Below are 16,326 nucleotides of genomic sequence, written 5' to 3' on the forward strand. Positions count from 1 at the left end.
AGGAACAGGAGACAGCAGATATTGCACCTCTGCTTTACAAATCAGGGAACATGTAAAAGATCTTATATTTTAAAAACGAAAGGTGAATAAATGGGAGCAAACTGAGATACCCTTTTTTCAGTGAGAATGGACAACCTTTTTCAAAATTTTAAAAAACAAACTATAAAACTGTTATTTTAGACCAGGCTCTCTCAAAAAACCTGTGTCTGCAAAGAAGGAGGTATAGAGGGAGTCCCTACCACCCATCCAGCACAGCTGTTAAAGAGTGCAGTTGGTGCTGTCACAGAATCAGAGCGAGGTGGGAAGGGACCTTTGGAGGTCACTTGATCCAACATCCCTGCTCAACTAGGGTCTCCCAGAGCTGGGTGCCCAGGACCATATCCGGGTGGGTTTTGAATACCTCCAAGGATGGAGACCCCACAGCCTCCCAGGAAAACCTGTGCCTGTACTCAGCCACGCCCACAGTGAAAAAAAGGGTTTCTGGGCGCTCAAAAGGAACCTCCTGCATTTCTGGTTTTGCCCACTGCCTCTTCTTTTTACTGGGCACCACTGAAAAACAGCCTGGCTCTGTCCTGTTAGTGCCCACCCTTCAGGTATTTCTATAAAATGATGACATTCTCTCCTGAGCCTTCTCTTCTCCAGGCTGAACAGTCTCTCCTCATATGAGAGATGCTCCAGTCACTTTATCATCTTCATTGTGGGACTCCCTCCAGTATGTCCATTTCTCTTCAGTACTGGAGACCTCAGAACTGGCGTGTCACGAGTGCCTAGAGGAGGGGCAGGATCACTTCCCTCCACTTGCTGTCAGTATTTTGTCTAATGCAGTCCAGGACACAGTTTATCTTTTTTGCCACAAGGGCTCATTTGCTGGCTCATGTTCAACTTGATGTCCACCAGAACTCCTGCACCTTTTCTGCCTTCAGAATGGTCATTCCCCTGCTCATATTGTTGTCTGTGGTTGTTCCTCCCCATGGGAAGGACTTGGCACTTCCCCTTGCTCCCAGTATGTAGCACTCAGAAGCTCAGCTCTGGCTGTGGGATAACTCCTAGCTGCTCTCTGCAGCACAGCAGGGCTGCCATGCCCTGAAGGCAGCATTGCTCAGCTGGGGCCAGCACAGCAAGAAGCCAGACTCTGGTCAGCATGTCAATGACTGCCCTGTGATCCCAGATCCCATGCTGGCTATATGCCCCAGCAGAGCCCACTTTGCAGTCTGCACTGGGTCAGCATCTGCTCATTTAAAGCTCCAGAGGCGCCGAATTGCCAGGCTGTGCTTTCGGAAGTTAACCCTTTCCTGTACCAAACTCCATCACTCCCGAGGCTGAGGGACAAAAGTCCTTTGGAGAGGATCAAGCAGGAGGGTGAGAAAACGCAAGTTTAAGTTTCAGCCCCAGAACTCCTCTAGTGCTAAACTGAAACATCAGATACAGGAAGGAAGAGAAAGCAGCACTGTGCTCCTCCCTGACACCAAAACCTTGCTCTTTACCATATAACTGACTTAACAGCACTAATTTTTTTTGCAAGAGCTTGCTCCTGTCTGTACACAATCAGGCTGGTACACACACAACAGGCACAGTAGTGTTAATAAAAATCAGGTAGCTAGGTGTTTAAAAGGCATCAGTCTCACAGCTCTTGTCCTGATCATTTACCCACAGCAATCTTCACACTTATTTTTTCTGAATTCAGTCTTTTTAAGTGCCAGCTGCTGATGAGCTGCAGGGAGCATAATTTTTATTAAATGATGAACACTAAAACATGAGAGTTATACCTCAGAAAATCAATTTCCTATTGCCCTTGGACAGACAGCTAAAGCCCAGACATTTCCATGGGTTTTCTGGTGCACATTTTTGGTTGGTTTTGGGGGTTTGGATTTTCTTTTTTTTTAGTTGGTTGGGTTTTTTTCTCATTTCTCTAGAAACCGATAAAAGAAAGCCTTTGCTGTTTAAAGTGGTTGCTTCTTAAAGCAGCAGTGTAATTAATTATACAAGCTAACACTTAATATAGGAAATACAGCTGCTCTGTGGAGCAAGGCATGTATCATACTGGCTGGAACATGGAAACTGCCAAGACTTTGAAATTCTGCTTCTTAGGGAATCACACCACTGCAATGTATATATAGTTTCTGCCCAGCTCAGAAAACCAAGGGAAAACAAGTTTTCTTGTTTAACGTGTTTCTTGAATAAAATATTTGCTGCTGATTAAAACTAACAATTTGTGCTAATTTCACCACTGTCCAAGAACTGATATTTCAGTAATTCCCACAACTGGGAGTAGCAAAAAGTGATAAAAATCAACCAAGGGTTTCCAGGTTCCCAGATTGCCAACCATGAGGTCCAAATCTCCAAGGCTTTGACGTCTCAGCTCCTTGGGCCATCCCTACAGGAATTTGGAGGTTCCATCACTCATTCCAGACTGGGCTTCTCCTCCTAGACCAGCTACAGATGTGCCTGTTGAGACCACGTTACTTGTGCAGCCTATGCCTGAGTGCTGAGTAAACATGAAACTTAGAAATGCTGAGTTATTTGCTGCCTGCCTGCTTTGCCAAGTAAACAACACAGCTAATTATGCCTCATAATAACAATGGCTTCTGGTTTTGGTGGGAAACCAATCCTCTGCTTCTAGTTTGCTTTCCCCAGTTCTTCTCCAGGGGTGGTTTTAGCCAAACCTGTTGAGGAGAATAATAACAGGATCACCTGGAAACCAGCATCCATTAAATCAGCATAACTGGTAAGGCCCCACACCAGACCCAGATATCAACTCCACCCCTATCATTACCTGACTGTTAATGCTAATCAATTCTTGGTATATTAACTTTCTAGGAATGAGATGGATTTGCCAAGTAAAATTAAAGATGGAGTCACAAGTGAGTAAGAGCCTCAGGGTACACTCACACAAATTAAAATACACAATTGATTCCAAAATGTAAATCAAGAGTATGAAATTGAATCTTCAAGAATTGAAAAAAAAAAAAAAGGAATTAATTCTTCCTTGCACTTCAGTCAATATAATTGACTGGAACAATTTAAAACACTTGACAGATTGTCCACCAAGATACCCTGGAAAACCAAACTGTTGTACCTATACATTACTAGCATAAAACCATTTCCCAATGAACTGGCAAATTTTATGTACTAAATTGCCAGGAATATTTTCTTTAAAATTCAGTTATATTTGTAGTCATCAAAAAGGTGACTAGATGTTTGCATCTCTTTTGATTACCAAGGACATAGTTAAGAAAATGGATGGGAAAGAAAATCATATTAGACAAGTCAAAGTGCATCAACAGATAATATTTGAAGTACACATTTAGTATAGGTGGTCCATAGGTAACTGTTTACCTCAGGTCCACATGCATAATGTCACATGCTGCTGCTCCCTTGAGTGATTAATTAACTCACAGAGAAAAGCTCTGTGACAAGTCACTTCACAAGTCACGAAATGGAGGTCACTGTGCCAGCCAGCAAATGAAACATTAAAAAGGGGGAAAAAAGGCAGGAAATGCTCTTTATGCTTTCCACTTCAGTACAAACATGAGGGATTTATTTCACTAATCCATGGCTGGCAGTGTCAGGGCTACTTGGAGCCACAGAGACAGAGAGAAATATCCAATTTTCAAATCCCCTCCAGCTATATGAAGGTAAGAAAGAAGAGCATGTCTGCCCCCACAGAGCTGTTACTGCACCACTGCCAACACCATCTCCTGAAAAGGCTGAGCTAGGGGAAGGGACAGCCCCTCCTATAACTAGGGGAGTCAATTAAGATGGCCAAAATACTTCCAAAATATCTTTTCACAGGGTTCTCATTTGTAGCATATTTTCCCAGTCTGATTACAACATTCCTATATGTAGAGTGTGAGGGGTACTGCACAAGTGACTTTGCCTACACAAATATGAGCTTACTCACACTATTTGAACATGAGGTCACAATTTACCCTTCTGGGGGCAAAGCAGTGTCCTTTCTTACAAAGTGTACTAAAAATAAGGCAATATTTGACAGCATATCAAAGTGTGAGGCACAATACATACACATCTAGTTTGGCCTTTCTGTATTTTCTTCTTTTTTCCTTAGGCAAGCAAATCTATAAAGCCTCTCATTTAATGTGTTAGATTAATAAATGATGAAGCTACAAACACAAGAGCCCCAACCTTCCATGGTGTGTGTTCAATTATTTTGCATTTAACAAGAGTAAAGGAAAACTAATTTAATCTCTGTAATTGTCAAATTAAATGACACAACCTTGCCTTTTACAACAGATCAAAACAATACACATACATTTATCAAGTTGTTGTAAAAACGGTAATTTTTACTCCGAATAGCTTTTCTTTGAAACATTAGCTTCCATTTGAGGAAAAGTAACTACCAAATGTTGCAGTAGAGGCCACAGAGACTGTGCTTTCCCCCACAGCTAGGCTCAGGATCAGAGCTATATTTAAGCTAAGCTCTCTGACAGCATTTCAAAAGAAAGTAAAACTGTATTTTGGAATGCACTCAGTGAATATGCCAAACTCAAGTAAGTCTGCAACCACAGGCACTCTAGGTTGCAGGCTCTAACAGTTTGAATGTTGGTCTGTGCACTCCTCTAGAAGGAAATGTAGCTGTTATTCATGGAAGGAAGAAACTTCTGGAGACAGTGCAGCTTGTTAGGAAATCACCCACAACACCATCAGTAGCAAATTCTTCAGCAACCTCTTCAGCAATATCTTCCTGCCTCTCCCTCCCACTGCAGTCTCCCAAGCCAGCCTGAGCAGTGGCAGGTGTCAGAGAACGGTGTAGGCACCAGTGCTCCTCTGCACCCCTCATCCCCAAACCTGAACCCCTCTTCCATGGCTCTTAACTCCTACTCTCACTGACCTCCTCATTAACTCTCCCCCCAACCACAGCATAAGCCCTAAAAGAAGGCTTCAGGTTATCCTTCCCTGTACCTGTGTACCTGGAAATTGCCTGTGGCAACTGAGTGCTTTCCTTTGCCATTTTTTGTGGGCACACCCCAGAGGTGGCTCACAGCTCTGTGGCAACAAGCATATCCAGGGCTTTCTCTCCTTCAGTCTCTTCTGAACGATGAGCTTCTAATCCCTTTGGCTTCAGCTGCAAAATTCCCATTGATTGATAATGGATTTTCCACTGATGTAGAATCAGGCACTTCAACTACACCACTACGAATTAATAGAAGAGAGCTCTGTTAATCCTTTATAAGCAAGCTTAATCTTGTGGTTTAGAGAAGGAGAGAAGGCTCTGTTCTTTCCAGTATCAGCAAGAATGTGATTACCATTTCAGAAAATCTTTCTCATTTTCTTTGATTGATCCAATATTTCTTTGGAAGACACAAATCCAGACACCACCACAAATGCATACTTCTGCCAAGTAAAAAAGAAAGAGTTTGAGCTATGAATCCTGAAGCTCAAAGCTGGGATCAGCACTCTAGGACTTGCAGTTAGTCCACAGAAATTGTCTGTCATGTAGAAACAGCAGTCTGACAAAGCCTTGATAGCATTCACCTTTCAATTTAAAAGAGTAACATCTGAAACTTCACATTAATATAGCTGTAAGATTTCTTAGGGTTCTCTCTCAATTATGTGATCTGATAATTTCCTGTACATTAGCAGTAGTTAAGGCTATTAAATGCAAGCAAGTATTAGCACCTTTAAAGATAAAGGCTATTACAGAATCTGGCTAATAACTCTGAAGCAATCAAGTCATCAAAAAGATGAACTGAACTTACATTACAACACTTTTTCCATTAAAATAAGATTTTGTTACCTCAACTCAGACTTTAGGTCAGTGGACATAGAACAGTTCTTTTTTTGCAGAAAAGGAAATTCATCACTATGCATCAATGTCTGAAAAACCAAACTCAACTCTTGGTCCAATGAGAAAGCACTGCTCACCAAGACTTGTCCCATTGGCAGCAGTCTGAGCAAGGATACTTAATCAATCCTTAGCAGTAAAATCATGAAAGATCAAGCTCAAATATTACAGCTGTAATTGGTACTGCACAGCAAACGACTCCTTAATTTGACATCCTGTCCTGCAGCACACTAGATGCAAACATTTAATTGTTTTAGTAATTCATGGTGCGCACTGCTTCTATGCTAGGACGCAAAGAAGTCTTAAATACAGCAGCTTAGCGGCTCCTCTAAAACACTGGAATGCCACGTATCTCCATAAAATGTTTATCCTTGTCAAGCATTTCAGTGGCACTGTTGAGCTGGATGACCTTTGGAAGGCGCAGCAGAGGCTGACGTGCACCTTCATTAAAGCAGCACCTCCTTCTTCCCCGCCTTAGAGAACAATGAGAGCGGGAGGGAAGAGGTGAGCAATCCACAGAGTAATGAAGAGATTTTGTTTCAGAGGGTTATCAATTATTTATGAGCAAATCCCCAGATGAACACATCCGAAGCTGAGCAGTTTTTAATATATTTCACTTCTGTACACACAGCACAACACAACCAGATGCGAGCTAAACTGGACTGGTCTGATTATTCCAGGTGTCAAACAGTGAGTTCAGTCTGGACATTAGTAAATCACCATCATGTTTTTCAGAGTACAATGATCTAGATTTAAATCTCTTCCACAAAAGGCCTCTAAGGCTCACAGAAATAGTTCTTTACAGTATATCCCATTCATCAAGATCTCAGCAAAGAAAAATCTCATCCTGAAAAGTTTCTGTAATTATGCTGATAGAGTTGTCTGAATAGTCTAATACTCATATTCTAATATTGCCGAGCTGTGAATGGGATTTTATTCCACAATGGGATTAAACAGATCTTAACTTTTCCTATTAAGAAAAGACCAAGTAAAGTTTTTTTCCTCCAGAAGAGGGCTTATCCTTTTTAAAACTAAGACTTGCTTTTAAAGTAAAATTGTTTTACAACTGTGCTTTTTAAAGAGAAGATCTGAAAACTCTTTCCATGACATGGGAAAAACAAACACTACACATTCTTTACAAGCAACGGCAGTGAAACCAAACAGTTGTACGTGCAAGACAGGCTTTGCACAAAAAGTCATTAATCTGTTTACAAATGCTATCATTGAAAACAGTCATCCTGCAAGACTTGAAATGAAACCCAATCCACTGGCACGCAGTGAATGCCCAGATCTGCAGAACTGTGCTTTGAGCTCCAGTTTCTCACAGCTTCCAACCGACAAGATGCTGCCAAAGTCACCACCAAGATGCTGCAGCCACACTTCAATGACTGTGTCTACGGCAGCTGTCACGCTGGCCCTGAGGCCACCTTTAACACCCAGCTCAGGTAGTCAGAGCCAGGATCCCACCTGGGGCACTCCAGGATGTGTCCTGCAGAGCAAGCCCCGCAGTCAGGTGTGCACCTGGCCAAGCAGTGCCATGCCACGCACAGGTGGCCCCAGAGGAAGGCAGCCGGTCATCCTGAGCTTGGGGGGCTCTCTTGGTACAGCCTGCACTGAGTGCAGCCCAGGGGGAACAGACAGCATATCCTGCAGCTCCCCTGCCTCTTGGAGCCTTGTCTGCAAGCTGTCTTCCAAAGGGAAATGTCTGGGGAGACGCTCATCAAATAATACATTTTCAACTACACTTGGAATGAGCATTTTCTGCCTTTACTGCCCAACAGTCCAGGAGAAGAGCCGGGTCTCTTACATTCCCACTGCTTTCTCCCCTTTAGTCCAGCATTCACCTCACAGCATCTGCACAGCTCCAAGAGCAAGCTCCATTCCTGGCCTACCCTGGGTAGACTAAACTGCTCCAATATTAAGAAAACAAAACGAAACAAAACAAAGTCACTTAGAAATCCATTTTAGATGTGTTTGCATTACTTTAAAGGATTTGCTATATATTTGGATGAAAGAAGCCCATTAAGCACACCTATATTTACTTCATTACAGCATGGTTCTTGAAGTTAGATGAAAAGATTTACCCTGGCCAAATTTGTTTATTCATCAACATCAGCTAGATATATTTTCAAAGGCTCATCCTCATTGCATTTACATGAAAGCATACCGATTTATTTTTTTTCAACAGTTGTAAGGCATTCTGAGAGGTACAAAAGGGCAAAAGAAACTTCAGTGAGAATTACAAAATCAAGGAACAGTAGAGGCACAATTCCTATAATTTCTGCTCATTAATGGGGGTGGAAACCCACTCCTTCCCACCTGGAGTCATTCTTCTCACCCTGCAGATGCATCAACAGCAACAAACTGTAGCTGGATGCTGAGTCCCCGACTCAAACCCCAATAAAGGTACCTGGCACACTGCTTACCCACAAACACCAGAAGGGAAGTGTGAAGCTCAAGATCTTTAACAAACATAGCCTCCTAGCCTCTCAAGTTTCTGAAGTTTTGCTCTGCACTTTGACAAGAAAAATTAGATTTTTTGTCCCCACAGGTGGTATTGAAGATGAGCTCTTCCTTACTGCTAGCAAAGTATGAAGTAGAAGCACAGTCTACCAATGATCAAAGCCAACAGTACAAGTCCTAGTTATCTTTGACAGGATCCCAAACATAACTTGGTACTTGCATGCCTTTATTATCAAAATTTTATCCTCAAGTTATTTAAATATTTAAATGACATTTATGGTCTCTATCTTTCCTCATGAGTTTACACTTTCCCACGGAAGAGTTCCAGAGTGATTAACAATGCTGATCTTTATCCTTCACACTGACTATTCATTCATCCTTTCTAAAACGAATACTGCTTACATACGACCCAAGAGGGCTGTAACAAGGCAGTATTTATCTACCCTAATAATCTGCTGTGGCTGCTTTAATTAAAACTGGGTTATATCACATCCATGAAGCAAAGGCACACCTCCTGTCACTCGTCATCCACAGCTGTGCTTGGTGCACCTTCTCAGGAGCAGGCTTTGGAGGTCTCACCACCTGCAGCTTGCCCACCCCTGGCCCAGGTAACTGAGGGCACAGAGTTGCCAACAAAACCTGACTCACCACAGAAGAGACGCAGAACGAAACTGCAGAGGGGTTTTTCAGTTTGGGGCCTTGAGTGAGTCACTGAACACCTGCAGGCTGTCATTCACCCCAGCTCACAAGCAGGGCACACTGCCGGCATGGCACATGGGGATTTTGGGAGGTGAGGGACCAGGGGGAAGGAGTGACTGATGGAGAACCTCTGGCACTGTGCAGCAATTCAGAGCATGAGGGGTACCAGGATGGAGATGGGGGAACAACAACCAAGGACATCTCAACTACCTGCAGTAAATTGGCAGCCAGATCAGGATTCAGCTTCCTCATCTGTATTGCAGCTTTCACAGGTCCCCTATGAGCCAACATGATTGCATAGCGATTTCAAAACTTAGTTTACTTCCAGCAGTATTGCACAAATGAGTGTGCACTGCTTGCCCTTCCCACGTTTCACTCCATGCAAGCAGTATCCTATCACGTGAAGATTTACAGATGGACCATTTTCCCACAGAAATTTGACCTTCTTCCCTCACCAGAACTTTTTTGGCATTATTGCACATACTATAAGGCCTGCTACTGATGGTATCCTTGGGATCCCAGGATGGGCAGCAAGCAGCCAGGGCAGCCTGCCTGCAAGCTACAGGTTGTGCAACCCTCATCCAGCACCTCTCCCTGCTGGCTCCATGCAGGGCCTGGGCCAGCAGTTGCCATACATTCAGCAAACCCTCGAGCATGGGAGGGGGCCACTCTCCATGGCAGCAGCCTGGGGATAAGGGTAAGTGGCAGCACTCTGCACCCCTTCACACTGCCTGGGCTCCCTCCCAGGCACAGCACAACCACCAGACTACAGGACACCAGCCCCTCCCCACTGCTGCTCCAGGGCTGAGCTGCCCTCCCATCCTGTGCCTGAAACTTGCCCCGTTCTCAAGACCTGGCAGCAGAGGCATTGCTGTAGGGACATGGGTAATGCTATTTGAATGATTTATTGTTTTATTTGTCACACGGTTTTGAGTCTTCTTGGTCTATTAATCTGATTCTTGCATTGTATTTTACAGTTACAAATTATATGGCTTTGGAACTACTTTGAAAAAGCCCCTCTATGCCCATCCGTACTGGAAATAAAATAACCGTCCTGTTCCAGCCATTGACCTCTATAGCACTTTACCGTGGGCATCAACGAGCTGATAAACTCATTTAACTCCTCTGTGTGTCAATGAAGCTCCCAATGCCTAGGAACGCGGGAAAGAGGGTCCCTTAACTAAATGCCACTGCACATCCAGCAAAAAACCACTTGATTACTTTTCTTGTGGACTCCTCAGTGCTCCCTAAAATATAAATTAACTCTCAGATCATCTATAATTCCTTGTTTAGGACTTGGAATTCAGTTGCCATTTTCTGATCAATATAACTTTAATAGCAGAATAAATTCAGAACTTATCTAGTAGTAGTCATTTGTACATAATACATGATCTAAAGCCACATTCACTTTCAAATGCCTGCCAATGAGGCTTATGAGCAGCACTGTGTCTTAAAACACAATGGATTACTCGTTTCTTTTCCTCATTAAATGTCATCTCAAACAAAGGATAGGTGAGTTTGATGACTGCCATATCCCATAACCTTTATTTATACAAGCAATGTGTTGCCTCCAGATCAGGTTCTCATTTGTAAGCTGCAGATCCTCATGGCTGATTTGAATATCGATTTTATGTTAATAAAAATCGGTGTTGAAATGCTGGTTAAATATAAAATTGCTCAAGTAGTTCAGGCCTGCAAGGTGTTACAGATGCTGTACTTTTTCCTTTTTCAAGGAATGCAAAAAACACTCACCCCTTCCAGGAGATGCCCCACAGGCTGCAGAATTTGGCCTTTATTAAATAAGCCAAGACCTGAATTAATCACTTTTCCAAATAGGGGAGGCACTTTCGCTATAATGAAGCTATGCACCTGAAAATTTTTTAAAGATGTAAAATAAAACTCCCTGGAATTTGAAATGTCTTGTTCTGTATCACCTAAGAGAAACAAATACAATGACAATGTACTTCCATTTACCTACTGGGTATCTTTAGCAATGTTTGCTTCTACAAATTCTCTTAAGAGATGGTGCTCCAATCATCACTTATCTGCAACACAGACAGACTTTGAGAGGACTAAGGAGGATTTGCCTCTGGTTTTACACAGCACGCTTGTTTTTTTTGAAGTTTAATTTAATAAAATAAGAACTCTGGATAAATGTTAATCAAGCACAGCTGCTAGGCTTCCTAGGCTGCCAGAAGAGAGGAAAATATTTTCTACCAAAATTTTATATTTGCTCTTCCTCTTTCTCACTCTTTTTCTGCATTTATTGCTTAATGGCTTAGTATTATTTCAAAGGCCATTCCTTTTACAAATGTAATCAACTCGTGTATATATCATAGAAGATACACTACTCTCCTTAAAACCAAATCTCTGAAGGATAGATTAGAAAGAAAGGTTAAAGAGCTCTATCGTTCAAAGCACTCTAGTTCAGACACCTATAAATCACTGTGTTTGTTTATTTAGCTAATTGGCCCATTAGCGTCCGCAGCATCTCAGGCTGCACAACTTTCTGGTGTGACCCTGGGCCAGTTTCTCCTTTCCCTCCCGGAGCGCTAAGAGCCGAAAGCTCCGCGCAGCACGCCCGGTACACGATGGTGAGGGACAATCCGCGCTCGCAGCTCTGCTCGAGGAGCAGCCCCCGCTCGCCCCCGCGACCCCTTCCTCCTGAAGACTTCGCAAGCCCAAGAGCAGATGCCACAGCGAAACAAACTGGAGCCTGTCACTACGTAATCGGATTTCAATGGAAATGCGGTTACGGGGCTGGCTGGCGGCAGCGGGGAGGCGCGGTAACTCCGCGCCGCGGAGATGCGCGCAGCTGACCCCGCCGGGCCGGGCCGGGCCCCGCACCTGGGACCGCTCCTGCCGCTCTCACCGCCCGCAGCAGCGCCTGCCCGAGCCCGCAGCGCGGACCGCGGCCAGCCAGGGGCAGCCCCGCCGCCCCTGCGCCAGCACCCCCCACAACACCGACACGGCAACTTCGCGCACCGCCCCCAACTCACCGGGAGGCGCCGGCCCCGCGCAGCGGAGCGTCCCTGGATGTCGCCTCCCGCGGAGCGCAGCCCGCAGGGGCCGGGCAGCGCCGCGGCCAGGGGCAGCAGCGAGGAGAGGCAGCAAGTTGCGGCGCGTCTCTCGCCTCCCTCCTCTCCTCTCCTCTCCTTTTCTCTCCCTCTCCGCCTCCTCCTCCTCCTCCCCCTCTCTGCCTCCCTCCCCCTCCTCCGCCCGGCGGGAGGGTCGGGGGCGGCGGAGGGGCCGGAGCGCGGCCGCGGAGCTCGGCGCGGGCACTGCGCATGTCCCCGCGCCCGCCGGAGCCGCCGGCGGAGCGATGGATGCGGCGGCGGCGCCGCGGGCCGGCAGCGAGCGCAGCGCGGCCCCCGCGGGGACTGCGGGGCACGGCTCCCGCCGCCGCAGCGCCTCGCTCCGCTGCCCACCTTGCGGCACCGCCGCGGCCCCGGCGGCTCCTGGCCGCCCCCGAGCAGCGGGGAGCAGCTGGGGCCGGCGCTGCGCTGCGGATGCTGGGGCCGCCGCCCCGATTGCTGCACAGGGGGATGCGCGGCTGGAGGATGCTCCGGTGGCCGGCCTGAAAAGGAGGAAAAAAGGAGGAATTGAAGCATCCTGGTCTTGTTATATTTTTTTTCTCCTCGTTAAGTGAGCGTGACTAAAGAAGGCAGGTATTTTGGCAAAAGGAACCTCGGCATAGTTACTGGTGGCTTTTTAATGTTGTACCAAGGTCTTTAAGCAAAAAAAAAAAAAAAAATTATTTTTTCATGGTGTAGGGAAGCGTAAGGACTGCAAGTGAAAAGCACTGTAAGAGCAAAGGCAGGAAAGACTGCAAAAGCAAAATGCCTAACTGAGATCTCTGGGCATTTTTTTTAGGGAAATTGCACAATTACTACAAGTTTCCACCCATATGTAAGGACTGACTTAACACCCAGTGAGCTCTTACTTCCTGAGAATAAGTTCAAACCCCATATGCCATTCTGCAGCAACAGTGCTGTCAGACGCATGGCTGGCTCAAGGTTTGAGCCTGGATCTGCATTTAGTGTTTTCCAAGCAAGGATTTGCCTGTGCAGGAAAGTGCTGGTTTACTGCATGATTGGTTGCTTGGGTTTTTTTTTTTTTTTAATCCAAATACATCAGTACCACCAGCATTTTCATTTTCACCTAATCTTTGGCAAGATTATAGCTCAGTTTATTATCTCCATGTGTATCCATCCAATGAATCCTCAGAGCCGATCTTTTCTTCATCCCACCTTTCATTATTGCCAGCTGTTGGGTTCCTCTGTTGATTTGTTAACTTTTTTTTTTTTTAACCTTCTTTGAGCTCTTTATCCAACAACTTCCATCTGCACAGTGTGACATAGTCCATGATTAGCAGAGTCGAGTCCAGCTCAGTTTGTCCACATGGCTCCTGCAACAAAATGCATATTATTCTATATTCTAGCATGTAACCTGCTAGTTCTTGTCATATCCAGCTGATGGTTGCCATTTTACCAGTCTGGTGTTGCTTTTCTTCTCTGTTTCTGACATTCCATAATACTGGCACACTGTAGCTGACCTAATGATGTTTTTCTCAGGCTTTGATTTCTCTGGTTTATTTCACCCTCAGTTCTTGCAGAAAGTTCCCATCAAATCACCCCACTGGAAACAAGAAGACTTTGTGAAACCCTTAACATCTGTATCCACATCCCACACTGTGATGCTGCATTGAACCCAACTACTTTAACTCTTTCACCTCCAACTGGTTTCTGGTTGCTGTAGTCAGTGAAGATTAGCACATGTGGAGTTTTGAATCAGCACTTTTTTCCCACCTCTGCATTCATTCCTTCATCCTTGACCAGTGGTTCTCCTGCTCTGCTCAAGCCTTGTAGATGTCCTATAAAGAATGGTAGGCTGTCATAGCCATTTGGTGCCTCTGTAGTGTTTTCAGTTTAAAGTAAGAATTGTGAAATTGTGATTTGTAGGAAATTTTGGAGGCTAACAGTAGTCTGTAGGTCCAAAAAGACTGGAAACAAATGTTCCAGCAGCTACTCCCCTTCAGCTGTATCTTTTGGCACAGTTTGATGTCATCAGCAAAATACAGTTTTCGTTGAGTCTTGTACAAGGGATGTACAAAGCATGCCAGTACACTGAAACCCAGAGGAACTTTCCATCTCTTTAATCCTACTGTAGACATTCCTGGTTCCTCCAGATAGTTATTTTATTTGGATTTAATTAGTTGAAAAAACCTTTCAAAAATCATAAGCCTAATCAAGTCCATATACTTGCTTTTGAAAAAGAGTCACTACATACAGTATAAAAGGGTATTACCATGGCAATCTGGACTCTCACCTTAATCTGTTCTCCTGTTAAAATGGGAACAAAGCCAAAGACAGTTCCAAAGGAGATGGGTGGCTTTTGCTTGCCTCTTCCTTTCTTCTCTGCCACCTCTTATCTCCCCTTTGCCCTCCAGCTCCAAATGCCTTTTGGTTTAATTTATCTGCCTCTGCATTTAGGAAGAAGATGAGATTGGATGTTTCTCTTTTAAATTTGGGGAAGTGGAGTTTTCTCATTACCCAACCTTTATTTGCAGCCCTGGTCAGCAGAGCAGGCTGGCTGGGAAGGTCAGGGAGGTCTGAAGGGAGAGGTGCAGAGAATGAGGGACAATCCCTTGACTAAAGGGAAGGATCAGACATGGAATCCAAACAGAGGAGTAGAAAAGGGGTGTAAAAGTGATGGGTAGCTGGTGGAGATGGAGGGATAGGAGCTGCATAGGCAATAGGCGAAGATGAAGTCCTTCAAAAAGGCTCGCAAAGTCAAGCAATCTCAGACATGACTAATTCTGCATTCCACAAGAGTAAAACTATTCCCTCCTGTCATTTCCGTGGCAGGCACTCCCCAAAGCCCCCACTACTACTAGAGTGCGATTATCTGAGGCATTGTACCTCACGCTGGTGACGTGCTCTCTGCCACAAGGACCCTACGGTTTAGCATGACCCAAAATGCAACAAAGGAGTGTAACAAAATATTGTACGAGACCAGGAGAGGAAGGACAACTGGACCCTTGGAAGCCTACATTGCATTTTATGTTATGTAATGTCACGGTTATAACATACAAGTAATGTACATACATAGCAGCAACACACCCTCCATCTCAGGCATTTCCACTGGGTTGGTTTGTTTTTTTTTTTCCCATTCAAGAATGAGGAAATCCCACGCACCCAATTTAACCTCTTGTCCAAGAGCCTGTTGTTGGTGGTAGTTAGGGCAGAAGAATAACACAGGCACAGCTGAAGCACATACGTGCTGCTAGATGTCACAGCTTTTGACTTGGAACATTCTGTGAAAGCAGCAGCAAGGAGCAGCTGGACACGTTCAAGCTTTGCTCTGACTCAGCCTAGAATAGCCCATCTCTGTCCCTTGTTCTTCTTGCATCATACTGTCACAACTCTTTGCAAGTGAGCTGGGTACAGAAGTTACTTTTCAGCTGGGCCAGTTCCCAGCCTAGCTCCTAGGGAAGGCATACAAATATTCTGCCAGCCAGTGTGGGAAGAACGTCAGGGGCAGGCAGGGGGACAGCAGGGCTTGTAGAAGCTGCTGGAGACGTTCTGCTCCAGGGGCACAGCACTGGCCTCAGCTGCACTTGTGCAAAGCAGGTTGTTTTACTAAACTGCATCTTCAGACACCTAAAATGGATTTTGGTACTCAAGCTGGACACTTTAGGTTTCATTTTCCTAGGATGGCAATCACTAAGCCAGCAGTTCATGTCCACCAGAGTGAGGAGGCCCTGTTCCCAGACATGCAATTCCATCATTTCTCCTTTGTCAGCCCTGCTACCTGTGAATGAATGAAGCCCTTCAGTCACCAGTGTTGGTCACTAATCAAGCAGAAACGTGACCCTGAAAGAAACAGCTGCTTGGTTTTCTGCTGCATCATTGAGTTGTGTCAGCTCACAGGCAAGTCAGATAAGCTCCAGAGCCACCACAAATGAGGAGGTAGGCTCTGGCTGGGAAGAAGTTTGGGTTAGAGGAGAAGGAAGAGGAGAAGGAACAAGATTTCCCCCTTTTGGCAAGATGAAGCCACTGGATGTGCTTAGATGCTCACAGATGCAGCTTGAGAGGTCAATTTGCATGTGTTAAACCCGGAATACACAAACTCTGCAGGAGCCGGCAGCGCTGCAGTTTGCTGCAATCCCTAAATTCACTCCTATTTTATATGACACCTAGTTCCACATCTCTTATTCATGTAGGAACTCATCAAAGAAGTTTTAGTAAATAATTGTGAAAAAATCAGTTCTTAGCCTGCAGGCTTCTGTGCTTTGAGGAAACAAGTATCCTTTGAGGATGTGTTGAGGTACATCCCCTAATTATCATTTGTATATAGTA

General features: G+C 44.9%; 1 protein-coding gene across 1 annotated transcript in view; it reads right to left on the bottom strand.

The window, feature by feature from the left end:
* Positions 1–12,100, bottom strand: part of PAG1 (phosphoprotein membrane anchor with glycosphingolipid microdomains 1) — a 103,167-nt gene extending 91,067 nt beyond the window's left edge. Inside the window, exon 1 of the mRNA XM_014870721.2 lies at positions 11,965–12,100. The gene's annotated coding sequence lies outside the window, so the exon portion shown is untranslated. The remainder of the gene's footprint in view (positions 1–11,964) is intronic.
* Between the last annotated feature and the right edge of the window lie 4,226 nt (positions 12,101–16,326).

Source organism: Sturnus vulgaris, chromosome 1, assembly GCF_052056855.1.
Source record: "Sturnus vulgaris isolate bStuVul1 chromosome 1, bStuVul1.hap1, whole genome shotgun sequence".
Classification (NCBI taxonomy): Eukaryota; Metazoa; Chordata; class Aves; order Passeriformes; family Sturnidae; genus Sturnus; species Sturnus vulgaris.